General features: G+C 46.3%; 1 long non-coding RNA gene across 1 annotated transcript; it reads right to left on the bottom strand.

The window, feature by feature from the left end:
• Nucleotides 1–3,264: 3,264 nt before the first annotated feature.
• LOC309626686 lies at nucleotides 3,265–18,170 on the bottom strand. Its single transcript, XR_014243359.1, has 2 exons — nucleotides 16,592–18,170; nucleotides 3,265–15,702 (listed from the first exon to the last, which is right to left on the bottom strand). It is a non-coding gene; the product is annotated as an uncharacterized lncRNA (long non-coding RNA).
• Between the last annotated feature and the right edge of the window lie 228 nt (nucleotides 18,171–18,398).

The following is an 18,398-nucleotide window of genomic DNA, read 5'->3' as shown; positions in this document are numbered from 1 at the left end:
GAGGTCCCTGGCACACCCCTAGGTAGAGGCCTGAGATTTGCACAGAGACAGACCTCCAAGTTCCTATTTCTAAACGACCCCCATGCATTCACCAGCATTGGAAATGCAGCCACCTCCAGGAGGGCCAACAGCCGTGGGGGAAGGATTTTCAGTAGCAGTGGAAAAAGCCAGGGCAGGATTTAAAACTAACCAGCAAAACCAATTGGAAACAGCAGGGGAACTCGCTGTGAATGTTGGTTTCAAACGCACCCCATCCATAATTACTCGTTCGGAAAGTCACGATTCTCCTGCCAAAATCGGACCTCCCTTCACTGATGAAACCCCATTCACACCACTCCCTCTTTGCTCTGCAAAAATGAATTTCACTCAAAAAAGAAATTAGAAAAATAATTGATGTAATAACCATAACCTTGAAAATACTTCTGCCAGAATTTAAGAGCAGAAGGGAAAGGAGGCCCAAAATAAAGGCATGGCGCTGAAAATTGAAAACGTAAATTAGTTCTAAGCACTGACTGCACCCACTTCTCCGCCAACTCTCTGAAGGTGAACAGGAGTGATCCCTGCTCCACAACACAGGCAGCAGGACCAAAGGCTGCTTCAGAAAGCCCAGTCCTCAGACCTCAGCTGCCACAGCTGGAGAGAAAGGACCAGCTGGTCCTGCCTCCCACTTGTACAGATGGGGAAACTGAGGTGGAAGCTCGAAGCATCTCTGTACAATTCACCGTACTCCTTTTTTGCTGTCTCAGTGATGATGAAGGCCCAAGCCAAAGTGATTCGGCATCAGCCTGAGTTTCTGAGCATCCAGGAAAAACAGAGCCTTCCCACTGACCAGTATTAGACCAGTAGCAAGAGCCAAAATTAAGCCTTTGTTGTATTTAAGTCACTGTGTGTGGGGGCTGTTTGTTACTGCAACGTAACCTATCTTACTCTGACTGACGCACACTTTTGTGGTGATGACACGGATTCATTGCTCTGGTTTTTCTTAGTAAAGTCCACAATGGCAGGATTCACGTTTCATTTTGGCTATCATGACACCCAATGCCTAGCACATAGTTGGGCTCAGAAGACTTTTATTGAAGAAATGTATAAACAAAGACTCAATGGATAACCAACAAGGACGTACTGTATAGTACAGGGAACTATACTCAATATTTTGTAATAACCTATAAGGGAAAACAATCTGGAAAAGAATATATATATATATATATATATATATATATATATAACTGAATCACTTTGCTGTATACCTAAAACAAACACAACATTGTAAATCAACTATACTTCAATTTTTTTAAAAAAAGACTCTGGATAATGAGCCAAAACAACAAGACGATGTCAACTGACGTTTCCTGAATCAGCGAGAAAAATCTGACACATGCAGAAAATGACGGTCCACGCTTTAGGGATAGATGAACGTGGCACACAGGCTCTTAATTCTAACCAAAACCCACCTAAGTAATGATTAGCTATTGCCTTCTAAAGGGAAGGCAAAGGGTTCCAGACCACTTGGCGAAATCGCCCAAGGTCACAGCTGGCATCTGAGCAGCCAGCCCAACTCCAGAGCCAGGGCTTGTCCCCTGCCTTCCCAGCCGCTCAGCTTCCAAGGCAGGGGTCCCAGGGTGAAGCTCTGGCCCTCGTTGTTCACCTGTCCCTCTCTGCCAGACCTGCACAGGTGAAAGCTCAGAGATGAAGTGAGCAAACACATGTCAAATGTCAATCTCGTGTCAGCCTTCAGATGCCTTTTTTGAGAATCCGGAGCCTGCAGAAGTCAGGGAGTCTCTGGCCCAGGAAGAACGCTGAGCTGGCTCCCAGAGGTCCTGCATATTCTCTTGCTGGGGCCTCCATTTCTCCTATTGGTACAGCAGACACACTGGACAAAACAAAGTCAGCCCTAGGACCCATTCCAGCTCTAAAGTTCTCCAGTTCCTGTGAACATACCTCTGACTGATGCAGGAAAGTCAAACCCTTTTAAGAAAATCACTAAAGCCCTAAAATTACGTGGAAGCCTTTTGAGATCCCTGAAAGAAAGGCATTTGCTAAATCCCCTCTATTATTTCCGAAGGATATTTTCTATTATTATTATTTACCAAAGGAATTTCTGGACAGAGTTTAAGTGCCCCAGAGCCTACAAAATAATCATCTCTTCGCAACATAACAAAAGGATCTGAATATTCTTGGCTGATGACTTTTTCTTTGAAACATGTTCTCCACTGAACAAAGGATTTTCTTTCTTTTTTTTTTTCCAATTTGTCCAAGTTTAAGTGAAACACACACACACGTACATAAAACCTCATTATGATTACCAAGCTAGACAATTTTTTACATCAGCAAATAGCCTAAGAACATGTTCCTAATCACGTGGTGATTCTCATTTCAAACACGGTCAGCGTCACCCACAATCCTGGGGACTGTTTATCAGGAACAAGACAAAAATGGTATCTATTTATTTAGAACTGTGAGCCAGACTTTGTGCCAAGACCTTACATGCACTAGTTCATTTACACCCCTGCGTAACCCAGTGAAATGATGTTTAGTCTATGCTGGCCTGAGATCACGAAGCTGGTAGGAGCTGGAATTGGGATTTGAACTTGGGTCTACACAGACTCTCAAGTCCTTGCTTTTAAGCATCACACCATGTCCTCTCCCAGGCACTATTTCATTTAACCCTCATCCTCCAGCCCACAAGGCAAGTTTCGGAGCCTCGCTGTACAAACAGGAAAACTGAGGACGAGCTGGATCAAGTCATTGCCGGAAGGACACACAGAGGGAGCGTCGGTGGGTGAAGCCCGAGGTTCTAACTGGGCCACCAAACCGGAAAGCGTTTTCCCTCCTTCCACACTACTTCCGAGCGATGCAGGCGTCAAGGCTCATGCTTCCCTGGTTTGGTCCTAGCTTGTGGTCCAACGCGCTGCTCGTGCCAACTCCCCAAATTTCCAAGTCTTAAGTGAGTGAAAGAACAGACGGTTCTTTGCGGTGCCAGTGAGCATGTGTGGCCAAAGGACAGATTCAATCCCGGAGCGAGGGCGGAAAGCTCTGCCTTTGGTGGGCATCGCAGCAATGCCTCCTCGTGTCCAGGGACCGGGGCCCAGGCAGTCGTTCCACTGCGGGCAGCTGTTTGCAAAGGTTAGTAACTCAGCCCATAAAAATGTGCGGCGAGTTGCAACTTGGCACCGTCTCCCTCAGACGGGGAGAGAAGCTGGCGTTTGCAAAATATGGTTCAAATAATCTCATCTCCTCCGCCCCCCACTTTTTTTTTTTTTTCCCCCTTCCTTAGTTTTAAGAGTGTAAGAAACATAGAAGTTTTGTGGTTTCGCACTGGTCTTTTTATGGTTCGAAAGACTCCAAAATACAGTTGATTAAAAAAATGCTTCTGCATAATGCCGACCATTGTGAGGGCATTTTCAAGCATGCCATCCCGCGCTGGGCCTTCGGGGACTTGGATATTCTTCGTTGGCTTGAAGAAACGGTTTTGTTCTCAAACAAAAGAGACATCCTGACTCAACAACTGTTTGTGTCTTGACCTCTGCACTCAAATCCCAAATCTGCTCACAAAAAGGAACTTGATACAAGAGAATAAACACGGACCTTGGATCCAGCCAGGAAAACCTAACGCCTGGCTCTGCCTCTTCTCTGCTCTAGGACTCTGGGAATCTCAGGAATCTCAGAGGATCCCCACGTTCCTCATCCCTATAACAGGCACACTAAGTTCTACCTGTAGGGTTGTTGAGAGACTTGAGATAATATAGGTTAAACATAGAGTCAGTCATTTCTTTTTTTTTTTTTTTTAACATCTTTATTGGAGTATAATTGCTTTACAATGGTGTGTTAGTTTCCCCCTTATAACAAAGTGAATCAGCTATACATATACATATGTCCCCATATCTCCTCCCTCTTGCATCTGCCTCCCACCCTCCCTATCCCACCCCTCTAGGTGGTCACAAAGCACTGAGTTGATCTCCCTGTGCTATGCGGCTGCTTCCCACTTGCTATCTGTTTTACATTTGGTAGTGTATATATGTCCATGCCACTCTCTCACTTCGTCCCAGCTTACCCTTCCCCCTCCCCGTGTCCTCAAGCCCATTCTCTACATCTGTGTCTTTATTCCTGTCCTGCACCTAGGTTTTTCAGAACGTTTTTTTTTTTTTACATTCCATATATATGTGTTAGCATACTGTATTTGTTTTTCTCTTCCTGACTTACTTCACTCTGTATGACAGACTCTAAGTCCATCCACCTCACTACAAATAACTCAATTTCGTTTCTCTTTATGGCTGAGTAATAGTCCATTGTATATATGTGCCACATCTTTATCCATTCATCTGTCGATGGACACTTAGGTTGCTTCCATGTCCTGACTATTGTAAATAGTGCTGCAATGAACATTGTGGTACATGACTCTTTTTGAATTATGGTTTTCTCAGGGTATATGCCCAGTAGTGGGATTGCTGGGTCATATGGTAGTTCTATTTTTAGTTTTTTAAGGAACCTCCATACTGTTCTCCATAGTGGCTGTATCAATTTACATTCCCACCAACAGTGCAAGAGAGTTCCCTTTTCTCCACACCCTCTCCAGCATTTATTGTTTGTAGATTTTTTGATGATGGCCATTCTGACTGGTGTGAGGTGATACCTCATTGTGGTTTTGATTTGTATTTCTCTAATGATTAGTGATGTTGAGTATCCTTTCATATGTTTGTTGGCAATCTGTATATCTTCTTTGGAGAAATGTCTGTTTAGGTCTTCTGCCCATTTTTGGATTGGGTTGTTTGTTTTTTTTGATATTGAGCTGCATGAGCTGCTTGTATATTTTGGAGATTAATCCTTTGTCCGTTGAGTAATTTGCAAATATTTTCTCCCATTCTGAAGGTTGTCTTTTCGTCTTGTTTATGGTTTCCTCTGCTGTGCAAAAGCTTTAAGTTTCATTAGGTCCCATTTGTTTATTTTTGTTTTTATTTCCATTTCTCTAAGAGGTGGGTCAAAAAGGATCTTGCTGTGATTTATGTCATAGAGTGTTCTGCCTATGTTTTCCTCCAAGAGTTTTATAGTGTCTGGCCTTACATTTAGGTCTTTAATCTATTTTGAGTTTATTTTTGTGTATGGTGTTAGGGAGTGCTCTAATTTCATTCTTTTACATGTAGCTGTCCAGTTTTCCCAACACCACTTATTAAAGAGGCTGTCTTTTCTCCATTGTATATTCTTGCCTCGAGTCAATCATTTCTTCCAGAAATAATTGTTGAGTACCTACGAAATGCCAGGCTTTATTCTCAATACTGGAAAATCAACAGTGAGCAAGGCAGACCCCATCCCTGCCCTGGTAGAGCTCACATTCTTGTGGGGGAGAGACCATAAATGGGTAAAGACCTAAGTGAGATCATATTTGATGACAAAGTCTTTTTTTTTTTTTAATTTGGCTACACTGGGTCTTAGTCGAGACATGCCAGATCTTTAGTTGCAGCATGCAAACTCTTAGTTGTGTCACGTGGGATCTAGTTCCCTGACCAGGGCTCAAACCCAGACCCCCGGCATTGGGAGCAAGGAGTCTTAGCCCCTGGACCACCAGGGAAGTCCTGACAGCGTCTTGAAGAGTCGAGCAGAGTAATGGAAGAGAGAATGACTGAAGGTGGGGGTGGGCTGCCTTAGCAAGAGTCATCAGTGTGGAGCTGGCACTTGAGCTGAGGCTGAATGATATGAAGGAGGTAGCCATGGAGAGATGGCTGGGGCAAAGGGTCTGCAAGTGCAAAGGCCCTGGGGCAGAGTGAGAAGGCCAAGCTAGAGCATGTGAACTATCAGGAGGAAGGAGGTGAGGCTGCAGGGGCATGCAGGGACCAGATCAGAGGATGCCTTGAAGGCCATGATAAGGGGTTGTATTGGGCTTTGTTCTATGGGCAACGGGAATCCATTGGTGGGTTTTAAGCAGTGGAACTACAGGATTAATTTGTGTCTGACCCTGCCAGATGGAGTCAGGATAATGGCAAGATAAGTTGGAAAACAAGGAGACCAGTTAAGAGAATTTCTCAGTCTAGCAAAAGATGGTGGACTATCATGGCAGCAATGGGGCTGGAGAAAAGCATATGAATTTGGGGATACAGCTGGGAGGTGGGGCCATGGACCAGATGGCACCCAGAGAAGAGAAGAGAGCCTGGGGGCACCTGACCTTTAGAAGCTGGGTAAAGGAGTGTGGGAACAGTGGCCAGGGAGGTGGGTAGAAATCAGGCGGGTGCAGTATTCTGGAAGCATTGCAAAGAAAGAATTTGGGGAAGGAAAGAGTGGTTAGCTGAGCCAAGTGAGCAAGAGGAGAACAGAGAACTGCCCGTTGGATGTGGCCAGATGGAGGTCATATCAGTGACCTTGATGCATACCCTTTCTGGGAGGGAAATAAGAAAGCAGAGCCTGCAAATGCAGGCAGCCATCTTTACAAGTTCAGTACATACAAGGTAATTTTTAAGTCCCTCCTTTAGGAATGGAAATTGAGCACCTCATACCTACCATAGTTAGAGAACTTTAAAGTTTAGAAGCAGATTGACATCCGTTGTCTTATTCTGGTGACTTATGTAGCTCCTTTCATGATAATAAAAATATCCATAACAATAACTCTTGATCCTCAGACATCCAGTCAGTATGATAGACTGAGCGGACCCTGCATGACTGTCCACCCCACTCACCATCAGTTCAAACCGTTAAAAATGTTGGATACAAGGTAACAACAAATGATTTCAATACAAAGCCAATTTCAAAAGCAAAGGAAGGAAAATCTCCAGGAGCTCAAAATGAAGTTAAAACTCGAACTAGAGTAGTTGATAAAACCTGAAGACAAAAAACTCACAGGGTATATGGACTGAATTATAGGAGCTGGAGTCTAGGGGAAGAAAGGAAACTTCAGGCTTAAGTGAGGCAGAGTATGTGTCTGACCCCCTTCCTAAAGCCGGGAACCATGAAGCATGGCCCATCCATGAAACTCCAAGCTAAAACATTATTATCAAATCCGTCCAGAGCTGATAAAACCCACAGGATCCTAGCAGTGAAGCACATGTGAAACTACCAGAAGGGGTACCTCTAAAACTCCAGAGAACAAGGCTCCTGTGAAAAGCTGCCCCATTAGAGATGAGCTCACAATAAAAATTACAATCCACAGGACCAAAAAATCCACCCTGAGGTCTAGTACAATCAAAAGACATAGCAAAATAGAGAAATTCACCCCAAGAACTAGAAGTAAAAAGTTGAAACTTTAAAATAAGCATATGTAAAATCTTCAAAGAAAGATAGGAAGAAATACATACAAAAACAAGATTGCATGGAAAAGTAAAGACACATCTGAAAAGGACTAAATGGAGATGCTAAAAATGAAAACTACAATGAATAAAATAGAAAAGTTCAATAGACAGGTTAAATAGAAAAATAGATGCATTGAAGCAAAGATACTGAACTCCAAAATAGACATTTGGAAATCACACAGAATGTAGATAAAAAAAGAGATCAATTAAATGGATAATATGAAAGCATAATTTGAGATCTGCATGGCAGAGAGAGAAGCTCCAATATATTAAAATGAACTATTTCGTAGGTCAAAAATGGTTGACTATCAGCAATTTCATACAGTTCTACTTACCATGCCTAATAAAAGTGGTGGAGAGGAAAATAAGGAAGAATGTGGAAGAGAGAGACAATGTTTGAAGAGCTGAGTGCTGGCAATTTTTCAGAATCGAAAAAACACGAGGCTCCACATCGACTCAAAGCCATGTAAATAAAGTATGGTGGACCTATCAAACATCAAAGACAAAGAGGAAAGCTGAAAGGTCACCAGAGAGAGAAGACCGGAAGGACTGAATAATAGCAGATCTCCTGTCATCACTCTTCAAGTTTAAAGACTTATGGGAGGTACTATCAGCCCCCTGTTCAAGAGTGAGAACTGTAAAGGACATTTTCAGATGTACAAAGATGTATCACCCACAGACTCTTACTAAATAAAAGTACCAGGGGGTGGAATGAAAAGATCCCTGACTTGGTGTTTTAAGTTTCACACCCAGCTATTCACCTCAACAGACATTAACAAGCACCAATTATTCCAGGTCTTGAGCCAAATCCTAGGCATGGAAAGGGGAGATGCTCTTGACTTAGTGAATAATCGGGTCCAGCTCCCTGATTAAGCAGATGTTGAGCACAAGACCCTGTACCAGTTGCTGGGACATAACCACGGAGACACAACAACGCACCTAAAATACATCCAGGTTAAGGCTGAATCACCCGGCATCCATTGATCCATCCCTGCATCCGTTCATTCCACTTCTTGAGCACCTGCTCTGTGCTGTTCTAGGCTCTGAGGATATATCAGAGAATAAGAGAGACAAGAACCCTGCCCTGAGACGTGTGCACTGTGGCGTGGGGAGGACAGAGGGAGACAAAGCCAGCCATGGGGGCAGCACATCAGAATCACCAGAAGCCCTTTGGGGCCCAGCCTTCCATATTTGCATCTATATCCATAGAAGTTTCTCCAGGAGTTGGTCCCAAAGCAGTGTTTGGAAACACTCAAGGACAGAAAAGGAGGCTGGCCTGGGAGTGAGGAGTTTGGGGCACCCCTCCAAGAGAAGGAGACCAGCCTCTGAGTCAGTATCAAACGTGATCAGTCCTGCAAGCCTCCGTCGAGTTCCAAGGGGGTGTGCACAGTCCTGTGAGGGAGAAAGACTCATGCAGAAATCCCCTACGTGATAGCACAGGGAACTATATTCAGTATCTTGTAAAAAACTATAATGGAAAAGAAACGGGGAGAACAAGGAATATAGATATATACATATATATGTATAACCGAATCCTTTTGCTGTACGCCTGAAACTAACACAATATGGTAAATCAACTATACTTCAATTAAAAAAAGAAAAGAGAAAAGAAAAAGAAATCCCTGGTGTGCTCCCAATCAAGAGGGAAGAAAGGAGAGACATGGGATCCCACCACACACCGGACTCTACCCCTGAGCCCTCCACACAGACCACAGTGAGGAGCGTCTAATAGCAGGTTGTAGATGATGCGCTCAACTCGCCACTCAGCCTGAAAAATACATCAACAGCTTTTGTTGCCAGAAAAGCCATAGAGGCAAAACCCCCTTTGAGGTTTTAGGGCCGCGCTTGCTTGAGGCTTCCAGTCCTCGGGAACCAGTGTGTTTGCATCTCCAGAGGGAGGGCCCTCCAGGAGCATTGGTTAAACCTGCCACAGTTGGCTGGCATGTGGCTTTGGAGTCCCCAGCTGGCCCTCACCACCCCAGGGTGCCCTGAACCTGGGCTCAGGTGTGTATGGCAGGGTGATCACACTGGCAGATTTGGCAAAATCTCAGGGCATCACTCTGCTACATCACTCCCCTTCCTAAACCCAGTTTTCTTATCGACAAAAGAAAGATGATACTCACTCCCCCAGCCCCCGGGTTATTGTGACTTTTCTAAACGAGATACACAGATAAAGCTCAGAATTCAGCATATGCTGCTGACTTATAATATTAATACCTGCTTACTGCAGCATCACTGGGTTCTTACCAGGAGCTGGGCACAGACACAGCTGTCTTCAAGCATCACACAATTTAATCGCTTAACTGGATGGGTGGGCATTTTTATTTTTCCTGTTTCATAAATACTGAGGCTCGGAGAGATTAACTGTGGGCACGTGGTTAGAAACAGGGCTTAAACCCAAGCGCTGAGTGTGTGAGAGCCTCTGGCTGACAGAGGCTACAGGAAACAGCATTAGGCACACCCGGGGGCCTGGCCTTGCTCTTGCCCTTGACCTCACCTTCTCTCCTTTTGTTTCAGCAGCCCAGGTCTCTTGCCTGGGCTGTCCCCAAACACCTTCCGTTCCCAAGGACACCAGAAGCGTGGGCTCCGAGACAGTGGGACCCCGAATCTGATGCGCCCAGGCCTGTCAAGGAAGAAGCATGAAAATGTATTAAGCAGAGTGGGAATGGATTTTTATGATTCCACCAAATGTCTGATAGTGGGAACATCGCCCACGACAAGTATGCATCAGCTTGAGAGAGAAGCAGAGAGCGTTTCAGGACACCTTGTGCTCGTGGCCTGGTGATGGCAGCTTCCAGGTGGATGACGAAGCGGCCCAGAGGCCTCCCTCCCTCTCCTCGCCCTTCACGCATCCCCATTCCGCAGATGAGGAAACTGAGACTCAGAGAGGTGCCGTGACCTGGGGCCCATGGTTAATAGGCAGTGAAGCCAGGATTTGGTCCAGACACAGGCTCCAGGCTCATGCCCCTCACCCTGCCCACCCTCACTGTCCCCACAAGGCCTAAGCTGGGAACCAGGCAACACGCAGTTGGGGGAACAGATCCCAGTTAGTGGGGTTGGGGCAGGCTTGCTTGAATTGGGCTCCCGGGAGCTACGGCCGCTCTGCCACACGCAGGCTGTGTGACCCTGCAGCAGGCATTGGCCCCGGCGAACCTCAGTGCCCAGGTCTGCAAAGGGGGCCCATGAGCTCATGGGAGGGTCAAGTAGGGCCGTGGCGCTGACTCTGCCCTGCGGCATGCAGACAAATTTGGACTTCAGTTTGTGTCTGCAGAGCATGCACCCCGGGCCAGGAGCTATGTTAAGCCCTCTGCAAGCATTAGCTCATGTTCTTTGCCTTTATGGTGATGATTCTTCTCACCCACACAACAGCAAACCAGTTCTGGAAGATCTCCAGGGGAGAAGAGCCACCTCCAAAGGACAAACTCTTTCCTTGAAATAGTATTTCACTTGTTTGTGAAATTCACCATGTTCAACCTCACCAACTTCCAGAGACAAGTTGAAGTGTCTTAACGCTGGCACGTTCACACGCTAGGATGTCCAACAAAATTTGAAATGCCGACCAGAATGCAGACTCGGCAGGAGAGATGCTACCTCTCCCTCAGCCTCTTTATCCCCAGGGTTTGAATAGGCCTGGCACATAGTAGATACTCAATAAATATTTCTTGAATGAACGAATGAACATAATAATAATAACGGACATTTGTATAAAACATTATAGGGCACACGCCAAAGCACATTTCCCAGCCATTTTTCAATCTTAATGAGAGGTGGCTGTTATGATCCCACTTTGCAGAAGAAGAAATGAAGGCTGAGAGAGGGAAGAATAGGAATCTCCTCACTTTAATGGCAAATCAAACCCTCTTGGCTTATTGGATTCCTTTTCATTCACCAAGGCTTAGGTCACATGTCACCTCCTCCAGGAAGCCTTCCCAGTCTTCCCCACAATTCTTCTTTTCCTCTCCTATCTCCCAGGGCCCTTCACCAACTTCTGTTATGTTTCGTTCATACCCAGGAGATATCAGGATTGGCTGTGTACATGCCTGTCTCCTCCTAATGACAGTGTCTTTTACTTCTCACAGCCTCAGAGCTAATGCAATTCCCAACACACAGTAGGTCCTCAATCAATGCATACTGCCTGAAATATGTCCTCAGTAATTTACTTGCGGCTAACATGTCAGAGCTGGAAAAGACTTTAAAGATCCTCCATCATCTCCTCATTTAATAGTCCCGTGTTATCCAGAGAACCAGCAGCAAACGTGTCTCCTAAGTCCTAACTCAGAGCTCTCTCCAACCACCAGACCCCAACTAACACCTAGATTTACCCTCTTGTGCCAACTACAATGGACTGGCGATGGTTGCCCCTGGCTGAAATGGAAAGAGTGCCGTGATCAATTAGTAATGTCTGTCACTGATACAGGATGAGAGTGTGGTAGAGGGTTGTCAGCTGACCATGGCATCAGTTCAGGCTATGCACATCAGTTAAAACTATTGTTGATTGATAGCTTCTGCAACGAGGATGGAATTCAAAGGTGACTCATCCTGTCCTCAGAGTTCCCCTATCCAGCCCTTCTCTCCTGCTCTGCCTGTGTTTGTCTCTCCAATTAGTTTGGGGTGTTCCTTGAGGGCAAAGACTGTGTCTGATTAATTTCTGAACTCCTACTGCCTGCATGTAATACAAGGTCCTCTGTGAGTGTGGGGAGAAAAATAATTAAATTAAACTTAGTTCAACAACGATGGGTCCATAAGGTAAGTGGGTGGACATGCAAATGGACAGTGGAATCTCAGATAACACTCCCCCAAATGTCCTGTCTGCATCAGCCTCACCGAGATGGGAACAGGAGAGAACTTGGCTCCCCGGGGTTCCTGGATGCAGGATTCTCACCAGCATCCAGGAATGCCTGCATGAGCTCATATTTCAGGGGTGTGGAAAACACACACTCATCTTCCTAGCTGTGGGTCGGCACATTAGCAGAATATCCACAAAATATAGGTTTGGGGAAATCATCCTATAAAACCAAATGAACCATTTTCCAAAACAGAAAATTGCCCAATCATTGAACTGTTGTTTTTTTTTTTAACCATTCAAATACCCATGGCCTTTATTCCCATCAGCCCTGTTCCTGCTGTGTAATGAAGGGAGGAAAATATGGATTTATTTGCATTTTATAATATCCCATTCTCTGTATGAGGCTCACATGCCAACTCTGTGTGCAGAGACATAAATATTCCAGTTCAGTTATAAAAGCATGGAGATTTGGAATTCTGAACCTCCTGATTTCAGTTGTTTACAAATTCTTTCTCTGTGCTATGATTTGTTCAAGGTACTTAATAAGCAGACAGGTCTGTAAAAAGACAGAAGGCACATTGTTTTTCATTAAAGATGACCCTAGGATCTCAATCCTTCAAAAATAGATTCTGCTTTTGCCTTTCCTGGAAGAATGGAAACCTTAAGATTTTTAGAAACAAGGAAGGGAAAAATGAGGCGCATAAATTATAAACAAACGGCCCCAAACAGAATGAAATATTTTTTAATTAAGTCTAAGTTACAGTTCCAGAAGGTGCCTCTTGCAGCTCCACTCCTGCACATATCTAAGAACCACAGAAAGGGTGGTATCTCACCCTGGGATACCGACCTTGTGTTAGTTGAATGGGGTGCTTGTAAGGATGTAGCTGGCTGCTGCTGGGTACCCATGCCCAGGTACTGGTTTCAGGTCTTCTTGTGATCAGCCTTATCTAGTTTGGCGAGATTCCTGTTTCTGTGTTCCCTGTGAGTGTCCTCGATCAAGCATTCATTCCTTATTCCAAATCGTGGACAAAGCATCTATTTGGGACAAAGCACTGGGTGGGGCTCTGAGGACCCAGGAATGGATGAGATCAATTCTTGCTCTCCCAACCCCTATAGCCAAGAGCAGAGTCCCCAATTCCACTGAGTGTAATGCAAGGGGCCCAGTGCCAGGCTGCGGTTGCCTGTGGGAGCTAGTATGGGGATGATTTTGTGACTTATAACAAGAAATATATATTTGGTCTTCCTCCCTGCTTCTGGCATAGATGTCCTAAAACGCTTTGCATCTCCTAAATGATAAGAGAGATAAAGGTGTCTTGATATTCATAACAAACCCCTTTCAACTTCACCTGAGTTTATGGGAATGAAGTAATTTTTGGAAAGCACCTAAGGATGGTTGCCAGGGGAACCAATCATGTGATTGGAGGGCTGGAATTTTCAGTTCCGCCCCCCCCCTGACCTCCAGGCAGGGGGAAGGGACTGGGGGTCGGTGAACACTTGGAGATTCGAGGAGAGTGACAGGCTTGAAGAGGGCATGGGAGCGCCACACCCCTTCCCCCATATCTTTCCCTCTGCGTCTCTTCCATCTGGCTGTTCCTGAGTTATATCCTTTTCTAATAAACTGGTAATCTAGTAAGTAAAATGTCTCTCTACCTCTGGGAGTTGTTCTAGCAAATTAATTGAACGGGGGGGCGGGACGTGGTCATTGAAATCTCCAATGCATAGTCAGTCGGAAGCACAGGTGACAACCTGAACTTGTGATTGGTGTCTGAAGTGGGGGCAGTCTTGTAGGACAGAGCCTTTAACCTGTAGGATCTGATGCTGTCTCCCGGTGGATATCGTCAGAACTGAGTTGAACAGTAGGACACCCAGCTGGTGTCTGAGAACCGCTTGATGTGGGGAAAAAATCCACACATGGTAATTGGTGATCAGAATCGCAGGGGGTCTAGAGGCCCACGTGACACACACACAAGGAGTCATTCTCTTTCTCAGAAGGCTTCAAAGACTTCTTTGTACACCTGATTGCGATTTTTTTTTTTAACTCATAGATTCAGTGACTACCACAGGGCTGGCACCCACTGGGTGCTCCTTGGATGTTAGCTTTCTTAATCACTTAGACTCAAGGGACTGAGGCTCAAAGACAAGAGTCAATTCTCAAGAACAGGTGGCTGACCAGGATCCAACTCAGAGCTTCTGGCTACAAACTCAGGGATGGTCTCTTCCCAGAACCACATTCTGCCTTCAGAGATGAATCCTGGGCATCTTTAAATGCCTAGCTGACTCCCAGACTTCAGATGAATGAATATGTCTGCAGAGTGTGTACTGGAGAGGATGCTGGCACCAGCTGAGTGATCCAATCACTTTATCTTGCAAAAGAGGAAATGTGGCCCAGAGAGGGAGGTGACCTGCCCAAAGTCACACAGCACTAGGCCAAACCTAGAGTCCAGGTCTCCCGACTCAGTACTCTATGTACACGGCTCTGCACCACCTGCATGTCTCCCATCCCTCGCCCATCCTTCAGTGACACATGGATACCAAGTCAAAAACCATCTCAAAGGAGTAGCTGTAAATATTTTCCACCTGGTTTGCAGGTTAGCAAGATTCCTTTTCTGCCTTGCAGTTTTAGGCAATTTACGCTTCCATTCTCAAAACAGATTTCTATCCTAATAAAGGCTTTTATTACTATTATCCACCTGTCATTACAAGGCATTAGACAATTACAGAGCGCAGACTGGCTCTCCCACCGCGAACCTTCTCCTCCTCTCTTGGCAGGGGGAGGGGTGCACATAAACAGAACATTTCATTAAAAAATAGAGATGAATCTTTCATTTTTTTAAGCACTGCCAAGACTGTTACCTATGCTTTTGAAAACTTTGCTGTGAAAAGTCACTGGCGTGAGCGAGAGGGGGATAAAAAAGAAGTGTGGGCTAGAAACCGTCTCCAGCCCCATTTTGATTGCCAGACGATTGACAAAATAATTTGTACCCGTCGATGCTCATGAAGGGAATTTTTACAATGGATTTGCCGAGCAGATTTTTAATTTTAATCAGTAATGAAAAAATGACAACCCCGATCACAACAAGACATCAGTTGCCGAACGGGCTTTGCAGTCTCTGTCAGGCAGCCTCCATCAGGGACCCGCACCTCCGTGAACATCAATCACTGGTTTCAAACTCCTGTACATCTTTGGGATTTAATTAGACATTTAAGTTCTTTACCCGCAATTTGCAAAACTGTCACTTACCAAAAGTGCAAGACACTAAAAAAATGTTCTGTGTGAGTCCCAGGAGCTTGTTTATCTGCCTCCCAGGGGAGGGCTGGAAATTAACCTTCGGACACCCCCGATGCACCCTCACTCAGCTCCGGCCTCTGACCCACAGCTACAGATATTTTCAAAAAGCAAAAAATTAAAGGTTGATGAGCGTGGTAAAAAGCAGCCCCCAACTCTGTTGTGGAAAGACAGGGAGAGGAGGAATCGATGTGATGGAGTGTGGACTTATTTTGAGACGTTCTTGGGCATGATGACTGGCCATGATACAGAAGACAGAAGAGCTTTAGAAGCAGGTTCATGTCCTGGCTCCATACCGTACCTGCTGTGTGACCTTGAGCCAATTGCTTGGCCTCTCTGAGCCTTTGTTGCCTATAAACCTAGAAATAGGTAAGTTAAAAAAAAAAAAAAAACCCTCATTAATGAATTGCAACGATTTATATAGAATTGCTGTAGAGTACTTTCACGGAGGTTGATTCCACCTTGCTTAACAGGCAGTTTAAGCTCATGCAGAGAACCAGGAAATGTCCCACTCTTCTGAAGAGGGATATAGACAGACACTCATGGTTCACGAGAGCAAAAGACAGATCAGCATCGCAACCTACCCTGGCAGGAAGAAGGCTCCTGCCTGCCAGCCCGATACAGTGACCGCCTGTCCCAGGATCGCTGGCCAGCAGCTGTGACATGCACAACATATAGTATACTACTGTCTGGGGCTCTCATGTTCACCTTCAAAAGCCCCTAAAGCTGTGTTTGCTTTGAAATCTTTGGGGCTTGGGTGTTTTCATTCTATTTGGGTTTTTGGTCTAGATGTCGCAGAAGTACATATTCTCGGTTTAATTTTTCGTTGATGGGAGCGTGGTTGCAGGATGAGGCTCCCAAGGTTTACCGGGGCTCTTAGCTGGGCTGCACCACTCAGGAAATAAACAGGGCCTTCTCCTTTAAGAGAACCTTGGCTTACCATGGCACATATGAAATGAACATAAAAGGTGGATTGTGAAAAACCTATTACTCACAGATAAGAAATGCACCCCAGGCAAAGCTGAGGAGCATAAACTTCTTTTCTAGCTGAAGTTTCTTTCAAGTGATGGTTCCTCCCCACCCCCGAGAGTGGTGGGACCAGGGAATTACGGAGCCTGGAAGGGATGTTCTCACCTTGCACTACAGTCTACAGTACAATGGACAAGCACGAGCGTTCAGCCAATTCACTAGTCAAAATGACAACATGGATTTTGCAATTTCACCCCTGCCGAAATTACCTGTCCTCACCTGGGTGAATCCCCACTGCTTTCCTGCAGGAGACAGACAAGCCGCTGTCTCATTACCCACTAACCGTCCTGTCTTCCAAGTGACCACAAGGCCCTTTCCCCGAAAAACGCAGCCTGTCCAGTCTGCGCCGCAGACTCACAGAACCCAAATCTCAGGACGCAAGAGCTGGCAGGCGCTGAGACTTGGCAAGTCCGGGCTGGAGCTCTGAGGCCAGGGCTCTCAACCCCGTTCAGGTGCCAACTTCTGCTGTGTGATGGTGGCAAGCCATGTACCCTCTCTGGGCCTCAGCTTCCAGAGGAGGTCCTCTGATTTATGAAGCCATGACCATGGAGAGAAAAATGTGAATCCAGAAAAAAAAAAAAAACACAAACACAGGTTTTAGAATCAGCAGAACTAGATTTCAATCTCAACCCTGCCACAAGTTTCCGCCTCTGTGTGTATATATGTGTGTGTACCTGTTTTTGTGCACCCACAGAGCCTGGCCCGTCACGGGCGCTCAACAAATATTGATTGACCGGAAGAACGAATGTGGTCCTCCTCTCTGCTGCCAACAAGTGCAACATCCTCCAGTTAACACCTACTCCGTTTTAAAGGAAACCCTGGGACCTGGCTTCCCACCCTGATGCTGAACAGAGCCGGGGCATCCCTCCTTCCAGATTCCTCCCTCCCACCAGGGCCACAATCTGCGACCAGGACCACAGCAGAGATGCAGAGCAGCTGGTCCCATCTCAGCAAGAGCAGGTTCAGGGTCCACACCCACAAAAGGCACCCCTGGGCAGCAACACCCTCGGTGACCTCCCTGGCGCTATAGGAACAGTCGCTGGGCAGAGCGATGCCAGCCCTCCGTGGGCCAGGGCGGGCCGGGGCGGCAGGTTCACGCACTTGAGACATGTACGTGAGCACCTTTCATGTGAAAGGTGCTTTCATGTGAAACCTTTCAGGTTTCAAAGCACCTTTCAGCTTTGTCCTGGCCCTGGTGAGCCAGTGTCTGCAGAGCCCTGGGAGGGCAAAGGCGTCAGCCCACGTACACAATGCCACCTTTCAGCTCTGGGAGGTCCGGTCCAGAGCTCAGAAACACAAGGGCATCCAAGGAGGAGCAAGGCCGGTGCTAGGAGGCCACCTGCCAATGCCTCTCCCTGGGGCTGGAGAAGTACCAGGAAGTCAGCATTTATTCCCTGGCCGATTGCAAAGAGGGATGTGATACAGAGAGCGAGGAAGGGGGAGGAAATCTCTATCCATTGAGCGCTTACTGTATATCAGGCCCTGTGCCAGGCACTTTAGATTCCTTATCTCACCTCTGCAAGGGTGCATTATCACACCCATTATACAGATGGATAGACTGAGGGTAGACTGAGGTCCTGAGTAGTAAAGTGACTTGCCCACTATCCCCAGGACCCCAGGTGTGTCTGCCTCCAAGGCCTGTGCTCTTTCCCCTCTTCCTCATAGAATCTCCCTCCCAAAATATCCATCTACCTCTCACCTCTGCCAGCACAGACCCAGATGGATGGACTGGCATTTGGATCCCTGAGCACCCCTACCCCATCCCCTGCGGCTTCAGCCTCGCTCAGCCTCTTTCTCTACGTGGGTCATTCAGAGCACGGGGAACTTGCTACAAAATCTTCTTTCCCTGGCCACCTGCTAACTGCCCTGCAACACTTTCTCCTCTCCCAGGGTGGGGCAGGAAAGGCACCAGAACCTGGCCTCTCCCCAAGGCTCCATCACTCACCCTTCACCAGCTGGGCGGTGGCTCCCGGGGCAGACACTCGGTGCTTTCCCCAGACTAACTGAGGACCGGGCTGGCCTGCCC

The sequence above is a fragment of the Balaenoptera borealis genome (genome assembly GCF_965194805.1).
Source record: "Balaenoptera borealis genome assembly, chromosome: 3".
NCBI lineage: Eukaryota > Metazoa > Chordata > Mammalia > Artiodactyla > Balaenopteridae > Balaenoptera > Balaenoptera borealis.
This window is presented reverse-complemented; position numbering and strand designations above follow the sequence as displayed.